General features: G+C 52.4%; 1 protein-coding gene across 2 annotated transcripts in view; it reads left to right on the top strand.

Moving 5' to 3' along the window:
* The window catches only part of ATP6V0D1 (ATPase H+ transporting V0 subunit d1), a 38,090-nt gene that overhangs the window by 3,252 nt on the left and 17,685 nt on the right, over positions 1-17,153 (top strand). The window lies entirely within an intron of this gene.

Raw genomic sequence — 17,153 nt, 5'->3', positions numbered from 1 at the left:
TGGGCTTACTACTGCACATTTCTGTGGCCATGTAACTGCTCTGTCCTGAGTTTCATCATCCATAAAATGGAAATAATAATAAATAAAATGATACGTATCTTTACTGCTGGGGTGGTTGTGAAAGCTAAACAAGATAATCCCTGTAAAACACTTAGCATGAACTTGGCACATGGTAAGTACTGAGTCAGTGTGCTAGCTGCAGTTATTGTTATTTTAAAGCAAAGGAAATATATAATTGCATATTAAGGGTGTTACCTGTGAAAGGGACAGTGGAGAAATGATAGAGAATCAGAGGGGAACTTTCTGTAGAGAGTGTGGCTGGTTCAGGCCCTGCTGAGGAAGGATATTCGAGCTGAGGTGTGGACAATGAGGAGCCAGCTGTGCAGAGAGCTAGGCCAGGGATGGGGTGGAGTGGGGTGGGGGACATTTCGGGCAGAGCGACCAACATGCCAAGGAGAAATAAATAGTTGGGCCAATCAGAGGGACCAAAAGGAGTCCTGGGTGGTAGGGTGCGGGGGACAAGAGCACAAATCTGCTCGGAACCCAGACCCTTGGTTTAAAAACATCAGGCTGAGCCCAGGGGAGGAAGCCCCTGGCCCCTCAGCACTGGGTGTGGAGGCAGAGAGAGTGGTGGCAGGGGGTACCACCTTCCACAGAGGCCTGCCGAATTTGAGGTGGTCGGATGTGACTAAGTGAATGTATTTCAGATCATGAGGAACATATGTCGTGCTAATTCGATGTTGAAGTCTTCGTTTGCTCATTCAAAAAACGCTTCCTGAAGGCCTACTGTGTGCCAGCTCTGTGCCTCATAAGAGAGCCAGGCAGGTATTTCAGGTATTACCATAGTTCTGAGCTTGAACCCTTAGCTTTGACCTTGGCTTCAGCCTAAAAGCATTGCTATTAATTTGTCTGACTGGCTGCTGGGAATACAGGTATGAGTGAGACTCTGGCCCTGCCCTGCAGAATTTCCCCTTTCCTTTTTTCTCTTTAAAACTATTTATTATGGAAATCATTAAACATATACAAATCAGAGGGAATAGTATACCGAACCTATAAGTAATAATCACCTAATTACAACAGTGATCAGCTTTTGTTGTTATCAATCTTGTTTCAGTAATAGCTGCATTTATCCCCCCACTCTCAAATTATTTTGAAGTAAATCCCAGACAGCATATCATTTCAGCTGTAAATATTTTGGTGTTTCTAAAAAAGATCATGATTTATTTTTTTTTTAACAACCACAATCCTATTAGTCCTCCTTTAAAAGAAACAATAGTTTTTGATGTCATCAAATATCCATTTCATGTTTAGATTTGTCTGATTGTCTCAAACAATTTTTTAATACAATTTGTTTCAAGCGGGGTCCAATTATGATCCATATATTTCAATTGATTGATGCTATCAGAAGTCTTTTAGTATATAGGTTTTCTGTCTTACTTTTCCTTTTATTTCCTGAAGAAGCTGGGTCTTTTAATTTATAGATTTTCCTTCCATCTCAACTTTGCTGATTATATCCCTCCTGTATAGTTTAACATGTTCCTCTGTCCCTTGTTTTTCCTGTAAATTGATAGTTAGATCTAAAGACCTAATTAGATTCTGGTTCTATTTTTTTTTAAACAATATTTAATAGATGACATTTGTGCTTCTATTGAGAGTTGTTTCTCTTTAGTTGTTTCCCTTTTTATGGCATAGGAACCATTGACATTTATTGCCTAGAACCATTATTTCATTAGGGGTTGCAAAATGGTGATATTTTAGTTTTATGTTTCCTTCTGCAATTGCTAGCTTGAATACTTCTATACCTGGAAATTGCCAGTAATCAACTACTTGGTTACCCTGAAATACAGTCTGTATAGGAGAGGCAGGATAAATGCTTAATTCTTTCCCATATTTACTAGCTTCCAAAATAATGAGTTGGTTTTCCAACATCCTCCAAAGATGACTCGTGAGGTTTGTTTGTTCTTCTTTTTGTTTGTTTAGTATCATAACACACTTATGGATTTTAATATATTTGTTGTGCTTCAGTCTTTTAACTTTATCAGTGCTCAAATTGTCCTTTGGCCAGTGGGAGCTTATACAATAGGCTGCCTGTTGTATACAGTTTTTGATATAACCCTGTAGCCTTCGTTACTACTGAGATGACAATATATTCTAATGTTATCTTGTACATTTGTTGACCCAGACCTAGAGTCATCGTTTCTCTTAGGGGACCTGATTCTTTTTATAGGAAAATGATATTTAGAGACCAAAATCTGAGTCCAGGGGTTTCTCATTGTTGCTGAGTTGGTCATTATTTCTAGGATTTTTCTATGAATTAGCTTCCTTCTTACTTAGAAACTTGGAAAATACAGAGAAGCCTATGGCTTGCTGGGTTATGCAGCTGTAACTTAGCTGATGGGTACCAGATGCCAGTTCCTAATTTGGAATGGGGGATCCCCCGACACTTGGACCATTCAGTACATATCCTTCCTGTTGTAAAGAAATATGCTTAGCATTCAGAAGGAGGAACCCTGTGATCTTCTCAACTTCCATGTGAGTTAGGTCGTCCCGAGTGATTGTTTTCCTCAGCCAGTGAGTTAGATGCTCAGGGACTATGGTTGAAGAGCTCCCATGTGTGATATGCTGGTTGTCTTTCAGAACACTGTATCCCTCTCTGTTCTGAATCACTTGTCTTTTGTTCATTACAACATTTCCTTCTGCATTTCAACATTATTTCACAAGACACAGTCTCATATAGGAAGATGAAAGTGAGACTCCTGGCTGGCCTTGGCCAAATCACCAGTCACATCAAACTGCGGATACAAACATAGATGGTGTCTCCAGGAGTGGCACTAATTAGCTATTAGTGGCACAGTTAGTTATTCAGCACTAATTATAGTATGGCCAGGAATGTGGCTGGAAAGAGATCAGCTTTGAAGGATTGCAAAAACCACAAGAAGGGCTTTGTCCTGAATGCAGGGGATGGGAGGGTAAAACTACTGGACTTGTACTTCAGAATGTACCTGCAGTTTGAAAAGTGTTTTGGGGGTCGTGGCCACACTGAAGGTGGGAAGAACAGTCTGCAGAATCTTATAAGTAATCCAGGGCAGAGAAGATGATGGCAGCCTGTCTTCAGGCATTGGTAGGGAGCATTGTGGGGTGGGGGGGGGAATTATAGGAAGAGGAGTTGATAGGATTTGAGGGTTGGATAAGGAGGCTGAGGAAGAAGGAAGAGTCAAGGCTGATGTCTCCTCTCTGGCTTAGGCAACTGTGTAGGTGGCAAGTGAAATGATAGTGGACTGTGGAAGGAACAGGTTGGAGAAAGAGTGAGAAGATGGGATTGAGGGATCTGTGAGCCATCTGAGTGAAGATGTGGAGACTACTTTTGCTGCTCAGGTGTGAGGTCTGAGCTTGGGGAATCAGGGTAGAAGTGTGGCCACTGACCCCAAGAGAGAGCATAGAATCAAAAGAGTAGAGGCCCTAGATGAGGCCCTCCCGCATAGGGCCTCTGTTAAGCAAGGATAGGGTAAAAGATGGTCCTGCCAGAAAGAGCAAAGGCATCCCCTGAGAGGTTGGTAGCCCCAAGAGAGAAAAAGAAGGGGGTGGTGACTGACAAACATGACCAAGAGATTGAAATAAAGTCAGACAGTTCTTCATTTGGTTTTGCCATTCAGAGGTCATTGGTGACCTTAATGAGTACAGAGGAGAGCAGGGCTAGAAGCTGACAGCAGTGCATGGAGTGGTTGGGCAGAGACAACATACAGACAGAGCAGAGCTCACCAATGAACTCAACTCACTGATGAATCCCTGCTCAGCCTGTTACTAGCTTTGTGACCCTGGGCAAGTGGTTTATCCTCAGCTGCATAATGAGAGGTTTTTTTTGCGGTACGCGGGCCTCTCACTGTTGTGGCCTCTCCCATTGTGGAGCACAGGCTCTGGACGCACAGGCTCAGTGGCCATGGCTCACGGGCCCAGCCGCTCCGCGGCATGTGGGATCTTCCCGGACCAGGGCACGAACCCGTGTCCCCTGCATCGGCAGGCGGATTCTCAACCACTGCGCCACCAGGGAAGCCCCGAGAGTATTTTTTAAATTAATTAATTAATGGCTGCATTGGGTCTTCATTGCTGCGTGTGGGCTTTCTCTAGTTGCAGTGAGCGGGGCTACTCTTCATTGAGGTGCGGGGGCTTCTCTTGTTGCGGAGCACGGGCTCTAGACGCACAGACTTCAGTAGTTGTGGCTCTCGGGCTCTAGAGCGCAGGCTCAGTAGTTGTGGCGTGAGGGCTTTGTTGCTCCGCGGCATGTGAGATCTTCCTGGACCAGGGCTCGAACCTGTGTCCCCTGCATTGGTAGGTGGATTCTCAACCACTATGCCACCAGGGAAACCCACAATGAGAGTATTAATAGGATCACTCTGAAATGTTAGTGACGTGTAAGCACAGGGCCTGGAGCCGAGAGAGCAGTCAGGGAAGCCAGCTGCTCCCACTGTGGTCATTCCTTCCTGTCACTCCTGGGAGGCAGGCACCATGCTGGGCCTCGAGTGGGTAATGAAAACATGTCACACAGGCCTTGCTTGGGTGCAGGTGTGCCTAATGGACAGACTGGTGGACATCAAAACAGCATTGAATGTCCAGTAGGCACGTGGTACACTTTGGGGCAGTGGGAGCATGTGAGGAGTAGCAGTTAAAGGGTACAGGGCTTCTTTTTGGGGTAATGAAAATGTTCTAAAATTGTGGTGATGGTTGCACAACTCTGAATATACTAAAAACCATTGAATTATACATTTTAAATGGGAAAATTGTATGATACATGAATTATATCTCAGTGAAGTTGTCACACACAAAAAATTAGCCAGGTCAAGGAGTGGGGAAGAAGGAATGGCATTAGCAGTCTCAGAAACGTGAAACTGCATAGAATATCAGGAGAACTTTGGGAACTGGGAAGAGAGAGTAGAGCATGTGTTGGGTGTGCAGGGCTGAGGGTGGATAGGCACATTGGGCTGGTTCATCGAAGGCCTTGGGTGCCTTGGAAAGATACATAGCTTAGGAGGGCTGAGAGTTGTGTTTAAAAAAAGAGAGAGAAAGAGAGAGAGAGATTTTTCAGTTAGGTCAAGGTCTGTGTGTGGGAAATGTCTTGCTTAAGAGTTTATGTTCTTGCCTGGAAACACTTTGTTCCATTTTGTTTGTCAGAGGAGAATATATCGATTTGGTGAAACTGCGTGACCACGGCTTAGACAGCAAGACAAGCTTAGCTTGGTCCAGAATTCCTCAGAGTCAGATGTGATCCAGAGGAAGAGAGAACAGGGTTCTGACAATCCAGTGACCACAAACACGAGAGAGGAGCTTGGGAGGCGTTGGGGGAAGGGTGTACACATGGAGAGGGTTTGCACTTGGACCGAAGGGAACAACTACATTGAGTCTCTGAGCTGTGAGAGCCTGGGCCCACACACACCTGATGTTTTCCCCTCAGTGTCTGATGGCCCATGTTGTCCCGACTGCCCCAGGCAGTGGCATTGCTGTGTGAAGAGACATCTCCCCCCTACCCCCAGCACCCAGTGATTGATGAGCTGGCATGGATCGCTGGTGGTGACTTGACTGTTCCTCTCCAGCTGGCTGCTGCTGCAAGAGGATGAGGCCCCAGAGCAGGGGTGGAGGCGAGGGGTAGGCAGGAGGGAGGTCTTGCTGCCATGAGCCAGCTTGGATTTGATCTGTCAGTAGATGAAGGGGGGGGGGATTGTGAAGGGGACGAGCGTTGGTGGTGTGATGTGAAACTTGATGTGGGGCTCAGGAGGTTGGGTTTAGGAGGAGCCAGGCTAGAAGCAGGTGCTATTCCAGCTCTCCGGGTGAGAGAACGGGGCTCAACTGGGGCAGGAGTGGCACGTGGGCAGAAGAGGGACTGGGTCAGAGACCAGCTTAGGACATGAGACTGATAAGATTGGGCCAGTCTGCCTTAGGTATGGTGGTGAGAGGGGTTAGAAGTTAGTTAGAAGTCAAATGTCTGGGTGGGTGCTGGAACTGCTTCTGAGATGGGGACCACTGGAGGAGGAGAAGGTTTGGGGCATGGACAGGGTGGTGGAGGAGGAGGTGTTCTATCTCAGAAGTGCTGAGTCAGAGTGTCTGAGGGAGGTGGCTGTGTGGATCTGGAGCTCAGGGGAAGTAGCACTAAAGATACCAATCTGGAAGTCATCAGCACACTGGCGGCCGGCAGCTCAGCCCACGCCCGGCCGTCTGTTGGCTTGCAACCAGGGCAAGCCTCCCTTGGAAGCCTGGTCCTGCCCACAAGTCTTGCCAGGAGGCTGGAGAGCAGCCTTAATGGCGGGCCAAGTGGACATAAGCGTGGCCTGAGGAGGATACCTGGCGTGGAGCCTAATTTGGCGAGCAGAGCAGGGAGAGCCACAGCCAGGGATTCCCCTCCAGATCCCTGCCGTGCCTCCTGCATGACTGGGCATGGTGGTTTCTTTTCTTTTTTGGTCTCCTTTTTAACTAAACATAACTTGAAAAAAAAATTCCAAAAATAGAGTTGGTGGAAGGGTGACTTGGTGTAGATCCTTGGGGGAAAAGTTTTTACTGCCTTGTTTAAACATTGCATGTATATGTGCTGTGTGGCCCTATATACCCAGTTACAGGATCGTATCCCCTAAATTAGCACAGGATGGCACATACAGAGGTGTTCACACCAGCCCTGTTGGTAACTGCAACCTGTTAGAACCAGCGGAGTAGCCCTTGACAGGCTTTGGTTAAATAAATCATGGTCTGTGCTTACAGTGGAATACTATTCCGGTGCTCAAAAGTGATGTTCCATGAAGACTGATTTAGAAATATCTTGCTAGGTGAGAAATTGCAAAGTGTTGCGTGTAATATAGTCCCATTTTAGTAGAATGCCAGGTAATGTGCACATGGAAACGTGTTTGGAAGCATAGGCAACAAGTCTAGAGTGGCAGCCTCTGCAGAGAGGGATTGGAAAGGCTGGGAGGGGGAATATGTCAGTTTTAAATTTTATGTACCTTCCATTGTTCAAATCTGTCATAGTGAACAAATGTTTTATAATTTAAAACATCCGCTAAAGATATGTAAAATAAAGGAAATTTGAACATACAGGCGAGCAAAGAGAAGGTACTTACACCCATCCGCCATCCAAGCCAAGACCCCTGCTGGTGACCCTGGAGTGTTCTTCCAGATTTTCGTTCACAGCATTGTAGGGTTGATCTGAGCCTTAGGGAGCCCCCATCAAGCCCCTTCTCTTTACACCACAAGACTCAGTGTCCAGGGGATGCATGAGGGCCAGGACCAGATACTTCATGTCACTCAGACTAGAGCCCCAAAGCCCCTGTCCACGTGCAGCTCACCTCTCACCTGCCTATTTTTCTCTCTTTCCCTTGTTGCCACTTCCCCATCGCTACTTCTTGCTTTCCCTTCACTGATTACATCTTGTGCTAGTATATACTTTAGCCTGGTTTTATCTGGGAAGCTGTTTATGGTCAAGATAGTCCACACAGGAACTGATAACCCCCGTTTCATGAGCCCTGCCCCAGAGTTCATGTCAGAACTTGCTCTGGTGGGTGTTAACACATTTGTCCTTGGATTTACTCCCTGATTTCTTGGGCCTGGTTTCTGAGGTGGAGCCAGTGTCTGAACCTGTGCTTAGGACCTTTTGAGGTGACCTCAGGACAGGCAAATGTCAGTCATCTAGGACCCTTGAAGATGAGGCTTTCTGGGTGACCAGGGTTTCTGGATGGAAGAGAGGGAAAGATACAAATTTTGAACATTTTGCATAAACCCATTCTGGAATGTATTAGTCTCACTTTCTTGCTTTCACAGTGGCACACACTAAATAAACATAGCAGACTTTCTCCCAAATTAGGGCTGTTAGACTTGAAACGAGATGACACCAAACCACTGTCCCTGAGGGCCCAGGTCTGCCTCCAGTAGTTTGTCCCTGGCCCCCTGTGGTCAGAGTGCCTGCTACAGCACCCTAGAACCTTTTCTTACTTGTAGCTGTTGTTGTGCTTTGGGTTCAGCTGTTAGATGCCCTCCAGCTTGTTGGAAGGGTCAGCATTAAGAATGAACAGGTGTGAGGACATGATGCAATGGTCTGTCTTGTAAATCACCTCTGCCTGCTCAGAGTCAGGACCCTAGGGCCTCTCTGGGTCACCAGGACCTTTCTTGAGTTCTATGTGAGGCCAGGCATCAGGCAGACCGTGGCTCCCTTTCTGGCCAACTGTGTGACACTATGCATGTGATTTAATGCCTTGAAGCTAGTTTGCCCACCTGTAAAATGAAACAGAAATCACTTGCAGTTGTTAGGACTCAACAGCACATGCCTAGCCAGAGTGAATGCTCAATAGATATTTGTATGATTGGATGAGCAGCAGGTCTTTATTGGTACTGGCAGGGGGCTAGAGTGTGGGCTGTGGGGGAGGGGAAGCTGAGGCCCCCATCCTGGAGGGGTGCACCATGTTGTAGATTGTCCTGTTTCTGGGTTATTAAGCACTTTTTTTTTGTTTGTTATAGCATTAAACATTAGAGACAGGGGGTAGAGAGCTGGATAAAGGGATTTGGAGATTTGGAAGCGTCTGGCCGAATTGGAGGACAAGGGTGGAGAGAGCTGAGGATGACCAGGCTTCCTCTGTAACCTCTTCAGTTTTGCCCCTCAGAAGGCCCCTTGCTTCACTGATGCAAGACAGACCAGTCCCTCATGATCAGACTCATGCTCGCCTTGTCTCCATTCTGGCTTTCCCGACTCATGTCCACCTCAGTCCTATTCTTGTTCTTTGTGACACATTTCTCCATAGCTCTGCAGGTGCCTGCAGCCTATTCCCTCAGGGATCAATGGCTGAGGGAGATGTGGACCAGGAGTCTGAGGCCGTTATTAAATCGCGTGGAGCCAGAGCAGAGCCTCTGGCTGTTGACAGTGCCATCCTCCCTTTGGCCACAAGGTGGTGGAACAGGACCATTCCGCTGCCTGAGAGCCAGGGAAGTGGGTGTGGCCGGATCCACTGGTGCATCTCCTCTGCTTCTCTGTGCAGCACCTGCCTTTAGCCACTGTCCCTTGGGACTCTGCCCCGGGGCGGGGGGGGGGGGGGCCCTACTTCCCTCACCCAAGCCCCAGTTGGCCTTCCCGGATTAAGTAGGGCTCGTGGCTCAGTGTCTCCTGTCTGTCCATCGCTTCCCACCCTCACCTCCCTGTGCCCCAGCTTCCTGGGTTAGGAAGGGCAAGGCCAGGGAGAATTCCCTGATGCTGTCCACCTTGTGCCCAGTGTAGACTGCTCCAGCCTTGACCACCAAGCTGTCCTTGTTTACTTCCACGTGGGTCGTGCTGGCAGTCCTCAGAGTCGGAGCGGCAGCTTCAGCTTCAGCACAGTGTGCTAGCTATGAACCAAGGGTCTTGGTAGCTCCAAGTAGGAGCTTGAAGCTGCCCAGGAGTCAGGGCCACGCTTCCTAGGCTCCCAGAAGCACCATCCTTCCCCAGGTGGCCTCCACTTTGGTCCTGCTACTCTGGTCCCTCCAGGAGACAGAAAATTCTTCCTCAGGACAGACTCCTCTCCTCCAGCCTTCTTCAGCACTTTGGAAACATGTAGGGGTGCATGTGGCACATACAGGTACATGTGTGTAGGATGACTCTGGAAGAGGCCCAAATCAGGCACCCCAGACTCTCTAGAGTATAGGTACATACAGTCATATTATCAGGTAATTGACAGCTCTCCACCCTGCACCCCAATTTGGAGGGGTCTTTCCATTGGCCTCCCTGGCTTCTGCCTCATCCAACACTGACTCCTTAGTTGATTAAAAAAAACAAAAGAACTATCCTGTGTGGGAATATTGGCCTTCTTCTTCTTTTAGAGGCAGGAAAATCAAGGCCCTGAAGGGCCATTTAGTAGGCTGGGCCTGACACCTGCTCTGCCCATCTGCACTCAGCACCCTGCAGCTCAAGGGGCTGGGGTGGGGCTGCCCCCGTGTGTGTGGGTGGTCCTGAGGGGTGGCAGGCAGACCCGCGGCGGGGAAAGGGATGTGTGGAGGAACAGCCCTGACTGGGTGCCGGGCACTGCTTTCCTGGCCAACTCTGGCCTGGCCCTGGGCCAGACCTTGTCCCCCCTTGGCCACTCAGGCAATGATTTTCAGGCTTTGACCTCAGCTGAGGCTTCGTGTTTGGCTGGAGGATGGGGCTTTCCCCTCCAAGGAGTCATCTGTGGTGTCTTTGCTGCTGCAACTCAGCTTTTCCTGCTTGCCACACTGCTCCACAGCCCCGGGCCTCCCTGGCACCTGCTGTGAGCTCTGCCAGGGCTGCTTCCTGGATACCCAGGCCTCTGGCCTCACTCTGAGCCCCTGCATGGCCCTCAGGGGCTGAGGTCGCACAGAGTCAGTGAGATCCAGGCCTGATCAGGGTAGAGAGTGTCAGAGTTGGCCAGGCCCCTGGAAGTAACCTTATACAACCCTCTTATTTTACCTGGGAAATTGGGTCCAGGTGAGGCCCGAGGCCTTGCTTATGGTCTCCTGACACCCTTCTTGCTCCTCCTGTCCAGTCATTCTACATTTTTTGATTCTTTCCTTCATTTGTTCACTGAAGGCTGCCTGGACTATGCCTCTTTGTGCCAGGCCCCCAACTCAGGAAGGCGTGGTCAGGTGAACGAGACCCTGATTCTGGGGCCCTTGCCATTCCCCCAGGGCTTGCCACATGGTATCTAGCATGGGAATTAAGGGTTGGGAGTCGAGGAATACAGGTGAGCTGCGACCCATGACCTGGCACACAGGGCCCAAGGATGCCAGTCATGGGTCGTAGCTCACCCATTTCCCCCACCTTCAACACTTTAAACTCCAAGCGAGATGCCGTGTGGCAAGGCCTGGGGAAAGTGGAGTGCTATGAGATTCCTGGAGCAGGCGACCACCTCTGTCTCAGGGCCAGCCTGAGTGCTGATCAGACTCAATCTGGTGTGTTACTGCTTCCCCTGCGTGTTTCCTGTCAGCCTCTTGAGCAGGGGGGTGAGGGGGTCAGGGGTCCTGGACAGGACCAGCTTGGATGCTACTGTTCCTGCCACTTCCTGCCTGGCCCAGGCCTCTTGGGTCTGCTGGGCATGAGTATGGAATGGATCAACTCTGCTCCTGGCCCGGGTTGCTTGGTCTTGTTTCTGTGAGCTGCAGGGAAGGAGGCTTCGTGCTGAGAACAGCATGGCTCGCAGCCCCAAATGAGGCCTGATTCTGAGAGCCCATCCATAGGGCCTAGGTCTGAGCACAATGAGTATTTCCATAGCTTGGACTCTAGGTACCGTGGAGCTGGCATGATGCTCCAGCCAGGATCCAGCCTGACCTGGCTTAATTTCACAGGAACAGCAGCCCCTGGGACCCTAAAACTGCTTTCCCCTAGTTGAAGTGAGCGCCATCTTTTCTTAGGGTCCTTCCTCCAAAGGACTATGCATGTAGAACAGAAGCCAAGCATCAAGGGCAGAGAGGATTGCTCAGGCGGTGTGGGCCAGTGGACCCAGGAGCCAGACATGGGCATGAGCCAGCTTTTGAGAAGCTCCCTGCCACAGCTGGCCTTTCCTGGGCTGCCTGGCGCCTGGCCATGCAGGGCCACTTTACCTCTTCTCGTTCAACACCCAGGCAAACACACATCTTTGGGAAAGTGAGAAGAAGCTCTTCGCTCGCAGCCCCAGATCCACTCCAACCTGCATGCACTGTAACTGTGGTGGTAAGCCTGGAGAAGAAAGAGCTTGTTCAGGGTCAAAGTACAGGGCAGCAGCAGAGGTGTGGGCCCTGCCTCCCAGGGCGAGGCTGGCTCACTTGATTCTCAGCCTGGGCTGTGGAGGGCAACCAGGGAAGCTGCCCTGCAAGCCCTGTGTCTCCTGGGACATGCCAGTTCCATGGGGCCCTGGGTGCGGACGTCCTGATGAGGGGCTATCCAGGCGGATCTCCACTCAGTCAGAGGAGAGCTTCTTGGAACTTGCCCTGGGTGCAGCAGTAACCAGTTCTGCCCCTCCCTTTGGCAGGTGGGACTGTCACCTGCCTGGCACCCTCCTGACTGTGGGTGGGTTGACTTCCTCATGGGCTGTGAGTGATGCTTTCATTCTCCCAGCTGCAGGGACGAGGTGTTCCTGAGGGTAATTACATGTGCTTCTGTCACCACCTGCCACCTGTCTCGGAGCAAGGAGAAGGGTGGTGAACCTTGCTGCCACCTAGACAGCACACATCCTGCTGCCTCCTAGACAAGGGGAGTGACACTCTCGCTAATCAAATCTCTGATTCTGATATGCTGGTGGGTGGTGGCATCCGGGCCACTTCTACAAATCAGCCCCATCCCCCTTCTGCAAATGCCGTACCTCACTGAAAGTCCTCCAGTATGAAACAAAATGCCAGCCTAGGGACCTAGGAAGGAGAACTCGCTGTCCTTTTCCTGCAGGATCTTTGCCTCATGCCAGCTGAAACCCACTAACTTGCATGTGGCTGTGCCAGCAGTAGCCTCCAGGTTCTTCCCGAGACTGCTGGCCCGCCAGCCCGGGGGCTTCCCATGGAGCAACGGCTGCCCTTGGCTGCACCTGCTCCCGAGGACGGCAGGGCAATAGCTCACCATGTGGTGGGTGGTGCAGAGTTGGGTCCTAGCCTCTGTCCGGGTCCTTGGGGTTGGGCTGCCCAAAGCTCTGTATGATCCTGCTCATAGGTGACGTTAGACATGGGAGTCCCAGATTTTGAGCCCACTTTGTTCATCCTTCCCCAGGAGATAGCAGAGTGTGGCCTGTGCGTGTGCGTGCCCGTGCTGCACAAGGGCCCCTGGGGAGAGGACACACCAGAGCCCTGGGGAAGGGTCGGGACCATGGGAAGGAAGGGCAGGGGCACACTGTGGAGCGCTGAGTGGGACGGCCTGAGCAACAGACTGGAGTCAGAACACAGACCACCTGACTGGGACTGAGCCTCTCCGTTGGGGAGCTCTGGGTGGGATCCTCTCTGTGGAGCTCTGGGTGTGCCGTGCCATGCTCAGTTTTCTCTGTATAACACTGTCTCTGTTCAGTGTCTACCTTCGGAGGCTGGCACTGCAGGGCCTTTCACCAGGTGACTGGCCAGGAGCCTGGGTCCAGAGATTCCACCTGCTGCTCAGGGCCAAGCTGTGGGACAAGATGTGAACTCAGGTCACTGTGGTCCCAAAGCCCAGGGTCTCTCTCCCTTGTCCCACTAAACCACCTAAGGAGCTATGTCCTGAAACCAGTGACCTGGCAAAGTGGGGCTTCAGAGAGGGGCTGTGGCTATGCATGGACATTGTCCTGGGCTAGCAAGAGGCCATGGACACGTCAGTTTGGGGTGGGGGCAATCCCAGGGCTCTGGATGGGGAATGCCAGGCGACACCTGAGGGAGGGGAGGAAGAGCTGGTATTTGATAGGAAGAGTTGGAACCCAGGACTAGTCAGTTACATGAGGTCTACAGGGAGCCTGTGATGGGCCTGGTAGAGGCCTGGGGATGAGGAGGATGCTTAGTCTGTGCTGCAGCCCCCAGGTAAACCCAGGGTTAATGGTTTCCATGCTGTGGCTCCCACGCTGGGAGTTCCAGATGTGGTGCTCTGACCCTGCAGAGCCAGCCAACCAGTGCACACATCTGCTTTGGAGCTGATATGAAGAAAAGAGGTCTCCCCCACCCCCAGAGCCTGGGGAGGAGACTCAAACACAGTCCATTTGCTGAGGGGGGGTGGTTATGGCTCCATTGGGCCACCAGCCTGGCTGTCTGTCCACCTCTGTCCATTTGTCTGAGTTTTCCCTGCTTTGAGCCCCTGGAAGTTGCAGCATTAGAGAGCCCTTAGGGTAGAACGAGCACTGGAGGTAGAGCCCAGGTCCAGTCCCTTCAAAGCAGTCCGTTCACCTGGGCCCAGCAAAGTGGTAGAACAGGCTCCAGGGCTCTACCACCCTCACAGGGAGGGGCAGGATGGGCACGCTAGGCTCTAGGGAGCATATTTACACATCTGGTTTCACTCAGCGGGCCTCAATTCCTGAAAACCCCTGAGCTCCCCAGGAGAGCATCGTTGAGTGACCTCTGGAAAAGCAGAAGTGAAGTCTGGGAACACACTGTCCTCTCACACTGTGCCGTGGCCAGCTGGCCAGCAAGGCCCCTCCGTGGGCCATGAGGCCATGGGTGAGTCTAAAGCAGGGGGCCGCCCCGCCTAGTGTACTGTGCCAGGGCTGCCTCTGTGCCTGCTGGGCCCCTGGGGCAGCGTGAGACCAACCCCTGGCCTGGGCCAAGACCCTCCCTCTCTGCCTCCCTGGGGCCTTTGCTGCAGAGGCTTGGGGACTGGAGATGCTGTGTGCTGCCTGCCCCTGGGAGCCCTGGTGGGGCTGAAAGATCACTTTCAGGGCTGGCAGGATCTGGGAAAGGTTTCAGGAAGTGGATGGGAGGCAGGGCTGCCCAGCTGCCACCTCTCAAGGTCTGGCTGGAGCTGGCTGCCAAGCCCACACTTGGTCCCTCAGAGAGCAGAGAGTGTTGGACAGGCTAGGGGTCCTCATGCCCTCCTGCTAATCAGGGGCAAGAGTGGTAATCAGAGGTGCTAGCTGGGGCCTGGGCTCTGCTGGTGAGGGGTCCTGGCCCAGAAGACCTGGGTTGGGGGTTGGCAGGCAGTGGAGGGACAGGTGGCAACTATGGGGCCTCCTTGAGTCTGGCATGGCCCTGGGAGGAACAGTCATGCCAGGTGGGTGTTGGGCTACAACCTGCCCAGGCGCCTTCAAAGTGCTCAGCTGGATCCTGCTGGAGCAGGGCAATGGTCTTTGACACAGGCAGTCTCAAGGTGGACAGGGGTGCCCTGTAGAGGAGGGAGGGCAGGGCTCTCACTTGCCAGGTTGGGGTGTGCCCTCCCAAACCAGCCTCTCTGGCTGGCCTGAGGAAGCAGCCCTGTTTCCTGGACTTCAAGGGCTTCTCTCGCGGGCACCCTGTGGACTTGCCTGGAGCACTTGCTTGTGCCAGAGATCACAGGCAGGTCGCCCTAACCGGAGAATAGCACCGGTAGAGCAGAGAGTCAAGGTCTAAGGCTGAGGCTGTGCTAGGGCTGAGGGTGTGGGGCCTCACAGGCTGGGGAGAGGAGGCCAGGCTCTGGGGCCACGGGGGCTGCTGGGTAAAGGTGACAGCGACACGTTGGAGTTGGAAAACAACGCTCTGGTGATGGTATGGAGAGTGGACTTGGGAGCTGGGAGCCAAGATGTGGGGCAGGAGACCAGCAAAAGGGCACCGTGGCGGTGAGGACGGCTTAGCGGCCCCGGGAAGTGAAGTGGGGGGATAGTCACCAGAACATTGGGACAGGCAACACTGGGAAGCAGAGGAGATCTGGGAGGGTCCTGGGTGGGGTTGAGGGGCCCTGAGGAGCTGGCTCAAGGCCCTCAGGGGAGGCTGCAGGCCACGGGAAACTGAGCTGATTGGCTTCCTCTGAGGAGGGCTTTAGGTTGTACTGCAGAGAGAACTTTCTGACAGCAGCAGCATCTTCTTGGACATGAGAACTCAGCCTCTGAGGAAGTCTTTTGCTGTGAGAGATCCCAGACTGGCCAGACATTCCTGATGCCGGGCCATGGATGGGAGGATTTGGGGTAGACAGCTGGGCTTGTGGGTAGACCAGAGCAGTCCCCCACGTCTGTGCTAACTAGAACACTGCTCACACCTCAGCCCAGGCACGTCTGGGGCTCTCAGGGGCTGTCACCGAGGCTTTCAGGCTTCAGAGCACAGAGCAGAATTAGCCCCTGCCTTCCCAGAGCCCCTGGCGTCCTCGTCTGCCCTCGGGGGCTGGGCCAGGGCTGGGTGGCCGAGTCTCCCACAAAGCTCTCAACAAGTTCCAGGCCTCTTCTCCTATGTTCTGATCCCACCCCCAGACACACCTCCTCCACATCCCTCGGAGAGAGCAGGAAGCTGGAGGGGAGGGGGCTGGTTTCTAATGGACCTGTCCCAGCCCTGAGGACTGTGTAAAGGGCTTGGGGCTGCCAGCCACTGGGCCTGGCAGCCAGGTTTCTTGAACAGAGTCAGAGCTGGTTCAGAAGCCCTGTGTGGTCTGAGCCAAAGGATCGGCTAACCTGCCTGCCTCCAAGTTGCCTTCTTGGCTAGTGGGCTGTCCCCTCACCCTGGGTCACAGGGAGAAGTGGGTCTTGGCCAGGGGAAGTGGTCTGGAATGGCCCTCTGATGTCGTCACTGGGGGCTTTTAAAAATGAGTTTCCTGGTAAGGAAAACTCAGGCCTTGGGCAGGATTCTCGGTAGAATCTCCCGGGTTTGCTCTGATTCGACAAACACTAGCAGAAACCACCCGGTCGTCTGTGTTCCAGCAGCCAAGTCCCCAGATGCAGCGTCAGCAGAATGCAGTAGCCAAGACACAGGGATGTTTGCTTTAAGGCCCATGCTAAGCCCCAGGGGTGGGGGGCATGCAAAGGAGAATCCACCCATCAGCTTTGCTCCTCTTATTCACATGTACTACCTTCTGAAGGAATGGCTGGCACCACAAGTGATGCCAGAGGGGTTATCTGTGAACCATGACAGTCTAGGGCCCCCGTCAGGTGGGCAGTGAGTGTCCAGGTTGCCTCCAAGGCTGTGGAGGGGCCTGCTGTGGCCCCTCTTACCTCTCTGCCACCTGCCAGCTCTTCTGGAACTAAAGTCTGCCTGGGCAGCTGGGTCCATATCTGAAAGGCCCATCTTGGGCCAAGGGCCATGGGAGAATGGTCAAAAATGTAAAGGGTGGGGGAGGAGAGGAGACCAGAGTTGGGGATGGAGAGAATCCACCAGGTCTGATCTATATCCCCATCCTCTCTATGCTTGACTGTGGGACTCGACACGTTTCACGTTTCCTCTGATTTCCCTTTTTTGAGTCTGTGAAATGGGCATGGCTGGCGGGTCCAGCACATAGGTTGCTCCTGGCATGGCGTTAAGTATTCAGCAGGGCCCATCTGTTTCCAGTTAGAGTTGGTCTTGGTTCCCGCCTTGTGTTGGGGTGCTGCTTCCCACCTCATCAGTGCCAGGTGTTGAATGGAGTTGGTGGGGGCTGGAGAGGAGAGAGAGGGTGCTTGGTGGTGGGGGACTTGGGGAGCAAGCCTGCCCAGGGAGGGCAGCCCCGTGGAGCAGGTGAGGCTGGGGCACAGAGGTTTCACGCGGCTGGAGAGATTGGGCAGCTGTAGTGGAGGTGTAGCACGGCACTTGGGGAAGCCTTCCAGCAGCAAGTGCAAGGATGCCAGGCGAGGGGGTGT

The sequence above is a fragment of the Pseudorca crassidens genome, chromosome 20, assembly GCF_039906515.1.
Source record: "Pseudorca crassidens isolate mPseCra1 chromosome 20, mPseCra1.hap1, whole genome shotgun sequence".
In the NCBI taxonomy this organism is placed as follows: domain Eukaryota; kingdom Metazoa; phylum Chordata; class Mammalia; order Artiodactyla; family Delphinidae; genus Pseudorca; species Pseudorca crassidens.
Note: the sequence above shows the minus strand (reverse complement) of the source record. Positions and strands in the feature narration are given on the sequence as shown.